The sequence below is a fragment of the Melospiza melodia genome, chromosome 5 (genome assembly GCF_035770615.1).
Source record: "Melospiza melodia melodia isolate bMelMel2 chromosome 5, bMelMel2.pri, whole genome shotgun sequence".
NCBI lineage: Eukaryota > Metazoa > Chordata > Aves > Passeriformes > Passerellidae > Melospiza > Melospiza melodia.
Window position 1 is genome coordinate 43365258 of NC_086198.1, and position 11765 is coordinate 43377022.

The following is an 11765-nucleotide window of genomic DNA, read 5'->3' on the forward strand; positions in this document are numbered from 1 at the left end:
TGCCTTGGAATTACCAATTAAAATTCACTTTTATTAATGAATCCTCTCAAAAACACATGACAGCAAATATCCCAAATTTATATCTGGTCATAAATAAACAAAATGATAAGCAGTGCAAAATAAATGCTTTTTTCATGACATGAAGATGAATTTTTCCCTCAAATGGGGAAACCAGCCAGCTGCCTTTGGGTGACTAAGTTACAGTGATTGTACTGCTCATGGAACTGAGCATCTGCTCCAGCTTCTTCCTGTGCTCAGACGCCAAACAAGTCAAAGCACTGTGGTAAAATCTGTCTTGGATATTGAATACTCTCACAGCAGGCCGCTCTCCTGGTGTGATTCCCCTCTTATTCCCTTCCTGGCCACACAAAAAGGGACAGTGTTAGTTTTAAATAACTTATTTCATTTGGTGTATTCAAGAAGTTTTTAACTTTGTGTACAATTCAGAGCAATTTAAATCTGTGTGTCCTGCTTTAGTCTGCAAACACTTGCTGTTCAGATATGCTTAGAAGTGCTGGCAGAGCACAGGCTCCGGAGCCTCTTGCTGTACCCTGAGAGCTGATTCTCCATGAAATCCCTCCCAATAGTGCTGAAACAGACCTTTGCTCACTTTGTGAGGCAGCATCAGTGCCGCTTGCTAAAAATGGTGAGTAATGAATTGTTAATAATGTAGATGTTTCCTGCTGGCAGCACAATGACAAGGAGCCCTCACATCCCGTTCCTTTCTGTGTTAAAACTCTTCCAAGCTTAGCCTGCTATAATATGACCAGTTTACTGACTGCTCACCATATGCTGAGTTTAGAAGCAGTGAGGCCTTCCTGAGGGATTCAGTACATATAATGTGTTTGGAGAATGTGAGATTAACATAAAAAGTGAGCTCTCTGCTATGAGATCAGATGCTGGCAATGACAGCATCTAAAGGTGCTGCCTTCTGGAGATGGCATTTCAAATAGGAGCTCATTGAAAATGAAATGCAAAAAGGCTTGCTGAAAAACTAAATCCAACTTAAATTTTAGATCCTTGTGCACTCTATGCTTTTTTTAAGAAATGAAATCTTCAGTGAAGTATTTATACCTGCAGATGAAAATACATCTGTTTTGTCACAAAATCATTAATGAATATCCAACACTATGTGCTCTGCCTGGATAAAACTGATCTGCTGGCATGTGAGCCCATGTGATGGATTTTCACTTGAGTAGCTTCAAAAATATTTGGGAATGTGTTTTCCTTTTTCCCTTCCAAGTTCCTTCTTCCTGCAGCTTTTTGTTGCTTGTGAGCTGCACAGACCCAAAAGCTGATTAAACACCTTGAGTCAGAGCATTCCTTTCAGGACTTCTTAGCCAAGAATCAAAAATGGAGAAAATCGTTTGCATGGGTTTCAAGTCCATGAAACATCATTCTGTTCCTTTGAATTCTGAAACACAAAGAGAGGATTTTAATTCACCTGCAAGGTCCTGTAATTTGAGTTTTTTAGGTAAATTGACTTTGTGTAATGAAATTTTCATTTCTTCTGGGAATAAACAGAAAAACATGTTTTTAAAAGCATTGCCTACATCAGAATTGCTCCATTTCTAGTTGTAGACTAAATCGAGGAGCAGTATTACAAACTATCAGATAACCAGGACAGCGTCTGAAAGGGTAACTCGTAGAGATGAATTTATGTCCAGTGGGAAGGGCGGCCTGAGCAGAACCCCCAGTTTGGAAGGGTGAGGTCAGGCACACAGCAGCCTGTCCATCCTAACCCTAACACTCTCCTCTGCACAGGCAATGCCCAGTCAGTGGAGCCATCTCCTGCTGCAGCAAGGCTCCTGCTACATGGCTTTGCAAGGGTTCTTCAGGGTGAAGAGAGAGACGAGAATCTTGGCTTCATGATCAGAAGGCTGGATTTATTAATTTATGATATATAATACATTATGACTATACTAAAAGGAATAGAGAGAAAAGTTCAGAAGCTGCTATGCTAAGAATAGAATAGGAGTAGAATAAACAAGAGAGCTCTCTCTGATTCTGTCCCAGAGAAAGCTCAGTCTCTGATTGGCCCTTAATTGTAAACATGGAACATGGGCCAATCACAGGTGCACCTATTGCATTTCATAGCAGCAGATAACAATTGTTTACATTCTCTTTCTGGGGCCTCAGCTTCCCAGAAGAGGGAAAATCCTAAAGAAAGGATTTTCCGCAAAAGATGTCTGTGACAGGCTCCCAGCACTGTTCCACATATGCCAGGGAGGAGAGGAGACTGGCAGGTGGGGTCCTCTAAGTCCTTTTCCTGCACAGATCCAGCAGCACCTCCTGCTGAACGAGATCAAGGGAATGTTTCAGGCACTCCCGGCTTTTTGTGTAGCCCTGCCCTGCTGCTGCTGCTCTGCATCCCTGGTGAATTGGTGCTACAGCCCTGACCACTTGAGAACTGCAAAGCACTGGTGATAATGGCATTCAGTACTGCAGAAAGCTCTGCCTCCCACTGCACTTCTACGTATTAAAAAGGAAGGGGAAAAAAGGCCCCCACAAATGCTAGGCTCCAGCATCAGTTCTGAATCATTAATGAGAAGCAGCAGATTCAGTTTCTCCTTAAGTGCAAAATTTATTGCAGTCTGAACTGCTGCGCCTTGGGCTGGTGCACGCACAGTGCTCTGTTGATTTCTGTCTGGGTCACTGATTTTCCCTGGAAGATTGAATGCCATTTTGTGGGTTCTGGATACACTCTCAGCTGTAGAGGTAGAGGACAATGGCCATTATTTCTCAGTCCCTTTCCCCCTGGTGGCCCATTTGCAGTTATGTGCTTGGTTTCAGGTGAACCTCTTCATGCTGGAGTCCTTCCTGTCGGAGAGCAGCAGATGAGGACATGGTCTCATCTGCTGTCTTTTCCAGCCCTTCCATAAGGAGTATAATGGCTGCATAGGGTTTTGTGAGACTTACTCCTCAGTCCATATGGAGAAACTTCTGAGCATGTGTTTACAAACAAAACCACACTTTCCTCAGGGCTGTGAGGGAGACTTTTCAGGATAACTGCATGTCCAGGTCTCACTTCTTTGCCAAAACAGATGTTATCATGTGCATTTCCTGCAGCAGGTTTTCCTTTTAACAGCATTTCACTCCCTCTCCTAGTGAATGTCTCTACATTCATTAAATAGAGTTTCAGTATCTCAAAATCATGTAAATTTAAAGCAAACAAACAACAAACCTTATGCATTTGCTCATGGTATCCCTGGTTCAGAAAACAGAGTGGCCCAAGGATTCTGCCAACACCTCCATAATTCACTGTGCATCCTAGTGATCAAAGGATGCAGCTCTTGCTCTTTCAGCATTACAGGTGAGGTTGTTTTGATCACAATGTATTTGCTTCCAGAAAAAGTGAAAATCCAGTGAAATATCTCACACAGACATGATGCATCAGCCTGGGAAGATCTCATTCTGCTTCTTTGCACTGCATAATATTTACCTTACTTTTTACAGTTGAATGCTATCTAATAGACTCTGTTTAAATGAAAATAGTGGCAATTATACAGTATATTAACAGTATTACAGTAGTCCATGGGAAATAACCCAATAATAATTTGTGCTGGGCAGAACGTTGCAGAAGTTGGCGAAGCCAGTATTTTCCTTGAAAAGCAAGAAAGATAAAGCCAAGGATAGTATTTAAATTATTAACAACTTTTCTACAAGCACAGTGTAGGTGTATGACATTAAGACTATTTCTCCTGCATGAAAACCTGGAACTCATATATATTTGCTTTTTTATGACTGGAAAAGTGAAAATTAAGTGAGGCAAGTAAATGTCCTGCTTTTTTCTCACATCTCACCGTGCAGACAAGACAAGCTGCAGTTTGCAGCACTTTGTCTCTCTTTCACAGAGCCTTGTCTTTAATTGTGTCTCATTAAATGGCAATACAACACTGAACTGGCACCATGCATGAGTTCTCTTCTATCACCTGCTTGGGCTGATCCTCTGTAGCTAAACTGTCTAAACCCTGCCAGTGCTCTCCAGCAAACACAGCCAGCAGGAATGCTCCAGGGCTGATCAGGATTTCAGATGTGCAGGTGTAGGTGCAGCTCATGTGTCCGCTGAAAACAGGCACCAAATCATCCTTTGTTTTCTTCAGTGGTTGCATTGATACTACTCAAAGGAATTGAGCATTCAGGTATAGGGTCTTCCAAAAATTAACAGCTCTTCTAATCCTGTTGCTTTTATTTCATGTACTAAATAGTAAATTGCTTTTGGCTTTTATTGCCCAATGAATTATTCACTTCAAGTGGGAAAGGCAATTTTATAGTATCTCATAAAAAGCATTTCAAACACGATGGTTATTATACACTTTCTGTCTCTACCACAGATTGTTTGGAATGTTTTAACTGAGATATGAGATTTTAAATATTGAACACATTGGATGCCAGTGAGTATTTCAGAAAACACAGACAAGCTCTTCTGACTTCACAGTTTGTATTATTAAACTGTCATAAAGTGGGAAAAAGCCTCTCCTGTCATGAGACTCTGTCAAAGAGAGAGCACAGAAGTGACTTTGAAGAGAACCTGCAATTGTAAAGGTCTGAAAGAAGGCAAGGGAGAAAGAGAATAAGAAACATGAACATAATGGAACAAAAAAAAATACAAAGCTGACTGGGATATTGAAAAAGGGGTTTGTGTTTCATGGAGTTACAGTTGTGAGCTGTAAGGCTGCCTTGGCAGATGAATGGCACAGGTTAGGAGCTCTCTGTGCAACTGTCAAGCTGCAGGATTTAAGCTGGGATTTCAGCAAGTGTTTCAATCAGATAGGGAAATTTAAGGAGGAATACTGACTGCAGGGCCTCACTCTTAGGCAGATAGGTGAAGATCTTATGTCAAAGTAGAGTTCTCAGTTTGAGGAAAATAAATATTACCTGATACCTTCCAGACCTGTGGGTTTAGGTTTTGGGTTTTTTTCTTTAAATAATAAAAATAATTAAAATAATAAGTTTAAAACTAAAATTTTATTTTCAGACAACTCTGAATTGGTCATGGCTGCTTGGAATTCCTGAGTCTCACAAAGTCATCCTATCTTAACACCAAGTACTTCCCTTGTGTAGGCTGTCCCAGGAAGATGTGATGTTTTCCACTACCTGACACTAAGGTAATCATTTTGGGGGGAAAGGTTTTATCAACAAGTATGGAACTGAATGGATTCACAGATCAGAGAAACTGATAAAAAGAGTTAAGCATTGATCTAGGAATGTAAAAAACTCCCTTTCATTGTTGAAATTTGCTAATCAGCAAAAATTTACTTTGCCTGTATGGATAAAAAAAAATTAGATACATAAAGAGAAACAAGTCTTAAAACTTAGCAGATATACTCAAATATTTAAAGCATGCGTGCACTGTAGAACTGTGTTGAAATAACCTTTCTGAAGTTCTAATGCCTTTGCTGCTACACAATGTACAAGGTACAGGCTTCTTTTCATGCTAATCTGGCAAATCCCCTTGATCTTGAGAAGATGAAAGACATTGCAGGGGCTATCTTTTACTTTCATCTTCTCTATTACCTGAGTCTTAACCTTAAAAGTCACCATTGTCTCACCTGCTCCCTACCCCATAACTTTCCTTTTGAAAGAGCACATTAACACAGTAAGGAGATGCACAAATTGCCTCTTCTTACATAAAAATTATGACAATCTCTGGAGTACAAGAAGGATGATTGTCATTTATCTGCTGTTTAGACATGCTTAAGTGGGCATACTCCTTAGGGTCCTGAAGAGTCATTTAAAGGTCAATATTGTGTGTAAATAATACAATTCAGCCCAAGTTAAACTGACCAAAAAATAATGGAGACCTCTCCATTAAGGTTAAGATGAAATAGCAATTTTCCTACATATACTAATCATCCAATGTGTCTCTGTTCCCTTGGGGTCTAACCCTTCTTAAAAATTCCACAAGAGAGGATTGCCTTTGCTTTTATGCTCCAGAAGTTTTCCATCCAGAAAATAATATCCCATGTATATTACATAAATAGAGAAAAGGGAAGTCTCCTTGCAGAAAGAATTATTAAAAGCCAGCTAAATTCCAACATAGCACAAGCTATTTTTCCCTGCAACAGATTTCCACAGTTATTCTTGTGTGCCTATTGTATGCCAGTTCAGTAGGCTTCTGATACACTTTGTTCCTTTCTGTGCAAGTAATTCAAGTTTCCCTGGATGTCTCTGAAGGATTCCCAGGAGCAGACCTACGTGTTTGTGAGTGTGCAGATGCATGTGTAAGAAACAGTTCTCCCAACAAAGACTGGTTTTTAAATTTGTGGCTTAACCAAAGACTCACCAGCAATGTGCAGATTTACCTAAATGCAAACATTTCCCCTCCACTCAGATTTTCCACATCTACACAGCAGTTCTCTTTCTAGTGAAGATGTGTTATTTTCCTCATGAAGTCTCAAAGCAAGTGCTTTGTATAAGAAAAGGTAAAGAAATTTACACTGCAGACTGATTGCTAGTTTACTTTTCTTCTTTGTGGGAAAAGGATGGAATTGATGTTACCTAAAGCCAACTTAATCCATTAAAACATTTCCATCAAGCACAGACTCCATGCTAAATAAATTATAAGTAAAACCAGAAATCATGAAGAGTTGGGAGTTTCACTTGTGCATTGATCTTTGTTCATGACTTCTATTTAATCTCACTGTGAATGCTCCAAATATGAAGAACTGCCTTTCCAAATAGGAAGCATGACTGGAAAACAGCGCCACTGGTGAAGGAAATTTCTAGCAGCTCTGCTTCCTCTTGAAAATGAAGCAGAATAAGTGAGGGGGAAAGTGATGATAGTCCTTATCCAGGGGGCATTTTCTTTTTTCATGGAGCCTTCTATCACATGATACAATTACGTAGAGAAGCTGGAACAAGCAAAAGCAAATGCTAAATATCTGGTCCAATGTATCAAAAAGCAACCTGTTAAGAGCAATGATGTTAAATAGATGATACTATGTAAACAAAGCAGGATCTGTGGATTTTTAGAAAAAGACTTACATTAGATCAGAAGTCAAACAATGCCCTTGAAAGAGGATTTTTCATTGTCATTATCAGGAGAAGGAACGCATTTCCCAGTAATAAATGGTGATGCAAAATGGATTTTCCTGTCATGGTTCTAAATTCTACTATCAGTAAGATTAGCTGGATGTTAAAAACCTGAGGTGTTTCCTTCTGAGTTATAAACATTTTTAAAGGAAGAAAAATTGCCACTTCAAGAATGCAAAGGAGAAGCTAAAACACAAAGCAGTGCAGGTGACTGTTTTAAAAAGCAGCTCACTCTGGACAATGAAATGGAGGATGATCTGTTTTGCTGGGAAAGCTTTTTTGTTTTTCAGCCAGATGAAAGAGTTTACATGAAAGAAAAAAAAAAGGTGATGTACACAAAACCCTCTGCCTTTCCTGCTCTATGAAGTAGATGAAGTAGCAGCTTGAGTGAAGTCTGAGGGGCCTGGGGCAGCTGTTAAACAGCAGTTCCTCAGTTCCTCCCTTCCCTGGCTCAGTGTGATGCCAAGTAGCTGCACGGCCCCAGATTTGGACGGACAAGAAGAAAAGGCAAAAATAACTTCCACTAGTAAAAAAACATATTTTTGTGATATGTCAGCAGACACAGATTTAGAAACCAAACTGCACAAACATGAGAAGATCCATTGAAACTCCAGCGTGGGTGTTGAGCCACAGCAGGCTGGATTGTTTTACACTCAGCTGGGGGAATTTTCCAAGGTAGTAAAGTGTGCAAATCCAGAGATATGAGTAACACTTACAGGCATCTTACAGCTTCTGTAAGAAATCTCATTCTTTCCATGCTTCAAAGTTTTCAGATAAATATAACAATTGCAGAAATTAGATGAGACAGGTGGAATGAATGGAATTTAATGCAGTCATGACAAATTAAGGCTCATGTAAAGCTAACATTGTATATATTATCATGGGCTGATTATCTGCAGGCTACCTAAAATTTCTCTGCTGCCATAGACCCCTTAGTTTAGCACAAACTCACTGTGGCCATAGCAAAATCTGAGTAGAAACAATCAACAGTCATGTTTTGATACTAACATAAGGGGATTTATTGGGCCAGGGGCTCTCATTGACTAAAGATAGGCTTCTTAATCTTTCATTTCAAGTGTACTGCTTGACAAGTCTGTCCTCATTTCCATACCACAGGCTCACCTGCCAGCCTCCTCCAGCCTGTGACTCCAATTCCTGAGCAGACCCGAATTAACATTTGACCTTTAGAAAGTTAGCTCAGAATGCAAGTGCATGTCCAAAACCCACATAAAAAACTCATCTTTTCTTGGCCAAAACCAATGAGAAGCTAGGAAGACACTGCAAGTTATGAGCACAAGGAAAGAGCACAAAAATAGGGAGTTTACAGGGTGTGACTTGTGGCAAAAATTGTAACTTTCCTGCATTCACAGCCCACAGTTGCAAGGAAAAAAAAAGAAAAAATTTAGTGTTCAATAACACCTGAATAACACCTGAAATAATTAAATTACTGTCTTCAGAATGCTGAGGAAGAATGGGATATAGAGGAAAACCTATCTAATTTTTGAGAAAAATTGAATAGTCTACCATTTCACCTCAAGTGTTCTGGTGAAACAATGCTTTAACTTTGGTGGCTTTTTTCCCCAATGTTTTTAAGAGGAAAAAATAAACACAACCCTACAGACTAATTTAAAAAGTAATTATATTTACAATTATATATATATATGTATTTATATAATAGTTGTATCACAATTTCTATCCCTTAAGGTTTTTTCCTCTCTTCCCATATGACTGGAAGCCCCAAGCTGAGGCATTTCAATCAGCTTCCTCTGGACTCCCTCTATAGCCAGTGGAGGAAAGAAGGACCTCTAGAGAGCACTGCAGACCATAAATTCTGAATCACCTTCAGCAGGGCTCTCTCCCTTCCCTCTCAGCTCTCAGGAGAGCCTTGGAATGTTCTCAGTTAAATGGGAAAAAAGATAGATCCACATTCCTGGTGTGAGGCAGCAAATAGGTCTCCATTGCTTTAAAGATATGAGGTGCCTGTCTGAAGCTGCTGGAAAAGAATTCCTTGTTTCAATTATTTCCCTGAATTGTTTTATTTTTTATTTTCAATCATTAAATACAGACACATTTACCTGATTTAATATAGCGTCACCAAAATTCAGATGTCCTGGCATTTTGAGATGACCAGGCTCTTTTTAACTTTTAAGAAGTGGAATAAATTTTCCAATATTCAAGTTGCACAAACAATTTTTCATGTTCATTTATAAAATCAGAAACTTACACCAGACTGTTGATCCAAAAGCTACAGTTGCTAAAAAATACTGTTGCAAAATACAAAGTTGAAAGACATGGTCTTGAAAATTGTCTTTATGCCTCTTGTTTGGTAAGAAACAAAACACAAAGTTTTATATTTTATGCCAATGTCTTTGCAACACAGTGTGCTTGAGGAAGTGTATTTTGGTTTTAATAGCTGGTTTTTCAATGGAATCAAAGGTATGATGTGCAAGTCTCTTCAAAGAACCACGTCCTGATTTTATCTATTTTTCTAAAAGTTGCTTCAAAGAATTTTAGGCACTTCACAAACTCCAGGCCAAAAAACTCAATACTAATGAATTGATAATATGGCCCATTTTGGAGGCAATTATATTTTCTTGACTCTAAAATGATTACAGTTAAGATGAATCTTTAATTTTCATTCCCTGCCCATGCATGTTATCCTTTAACACAAAATTAATTTTTCCTCTATTTTTGTGTGCTAAAGTTTCCTTCCCACAAATCAAATTTCCCTTTCACTTTCCATGGAAAAACACTAAACTTGGTAATGTTTTTGCAAGATTTATCCCCAACACCTTCTGCAATGTTTAATCAAAGGTACCAATAGATACCACTTCTGCTTCTTTTAAAATAACCTGTCAGCTTACAAATAAGTGACATTTTAAATACTTTGTGCTACTTTCAGCAGTGTTCTACTCCAGCAAGCAAAATGAGACATGGCACAAGCAGTGTAATTCCATTAAATGAAAAACATTTCCCATGTTCCTGAACCCTGAAGTTATGTTAAAAGACAGAAAGAATTCTATTTGCATTTTCTCTCCACAATCCAGGTATATACATTGCAGGTGCCTAGATGACATCCAGAAAAAAAAAAGAAAAACAATTCAGAGCACAATAGTTTATCCTGAAAAACCAGAAGCCAAATGTTGCAGTAAAAAGCTTTTAGAAAATCAGTGGAGGAGTAAACTTAATATCTAATAGAAGCAAGAAAATGTAGCCCTAGCTTAATTATGTGTCCTGGCATGGTGGGGTAATTGTTAAAAGCTTTCAAGCTTTTGCATGATTAACAGAATTCCAACATTATATAAATATGATCAGGTTAGTCTTAATATTTTACGCAACAAGCTGTGCTTTAGCAATTGGCATTTTGTTTTGATAGGCAGAGAAAATATTATTGATATTGACATAATAACATTCTTGTTTCACTAACTTTTTTAAAAGTAGCTTAAAATAGAAAAGTTCATAAATACATAATTCAAATTAAATCAAGCAAATGTGCCCAGCTTTATCAATATGATTTCTTTTTCCACTGGCAATATGAATTAACAACTCCTTCATTCTGCTGAAAACAAGATTGTTTTCTCATTTGCTAAACAGTTGTTAAATTGGTGAAACAGACCCAACATATGGGAGCCCCAAAGGACTGATGTTCTTCTGTCAGTCTTTCAGGACTCAGGGTAAGTAAGAACAAGGGTAAGTAAGAACAAGGGTAAGTAAGGGTAAGTAAGTAAGTTCTTACTTACTCAGGGTAAGTAAGAACTAAACACAACACTAAAAAAAAAACCTGCAGAAATACCAATTCATCCCATAATATGTCTCCACTCTTCAATTGCACAGACACCAGCTGTGGCATTGGTTTCTATTTTTCAGGCCTTCCTTCACAAGGGCTGCTATTTGGATTACTCTCTCCTTGGAACATCTCTCCATTTGCTTTCCATCTTTGACTTCCTCACAAACAGGTTTTTACTTTTTCCTCACCTATCTGCTCATTCCCATTTCAGCCTGTCATGGCTCCCTTCCTGATTTTATTTTTTCCTTTACTGTAGAATTTCTTCCAGCCATTTTTTACAGAGTGCTGTTCCAATCACCTTTCTTTTCTTTACAGCCACCTTGTAGGAAGGCGATTGTCCTGATAGAGTCCTCTCACAAGTAACAGATTCAGGATGAAAGAGATTCAGGTTCTGCCAGGGGAGGTTTAGGTTATTTGGAAACATTTCTTCAAAGAGAGGTTGGTCAGACCCTGGAACAGGCTTCCCAGGGGTCAGGGGTGGAGTCAGTGCTCCCAGAGGGATTTAAAAGTGTGGATGTGGCACTTGGGACAGAGCTAGGGAGCGGCCTTGGTAGTGCTGCACTTCCAATCTTAATGGTTTGTTCCCACCTAATTGAACCCGTTTCTATGGCCCCTGTAACTCCTGTGAGAGTTTTGTTGTTGTCATCTTATTGCAAAAGCTCCATCTCTTCTCAGTGATGCCTCGTGGGCAGATCCTCACTGCACTGACTCCTTCACTGCCAACAAATCCCAACTCTCCCCTCACCCAGCTAACCCACCCTTTTCTGGCACTCGTCTTCTTGCTGGACACAGCTGTGGCCTGTTCCTGATCTTTGGTGATTGGTACAGCTGCAACTCCTCAGCGTGAGACTATCTTCTGCACTATCTTTATTTTTTCACATTCTATCCCTCCACAGAGTTTCTCTGAAGAGAATTTTCCAAATTTATCTGGAGGGGAAAAAAT

At 39.1% G+C, this 11765-nt stretch overlaps 1 long non-coding RNA gene across 1 annotated transcript; it reads left to right on the forward strand.

The window, feature by feature from the left end:
* The first annotated feature begins 482 nt into the window (after positions 1-482).
* On the forward strand, positions 483-10683 carry LOC134419051 (uncharacterized). Its single transcript, XR_010027954.1, has 3 exons — positions 483-646; positions 4979-5108; positions 10630-10683. It is a non-coding gene; the product is annotated as an uncharacterized LOC134419051 (long non-coding RNA).
* Positions 10684-11765: the final 1082 nt, after the last annotated feature.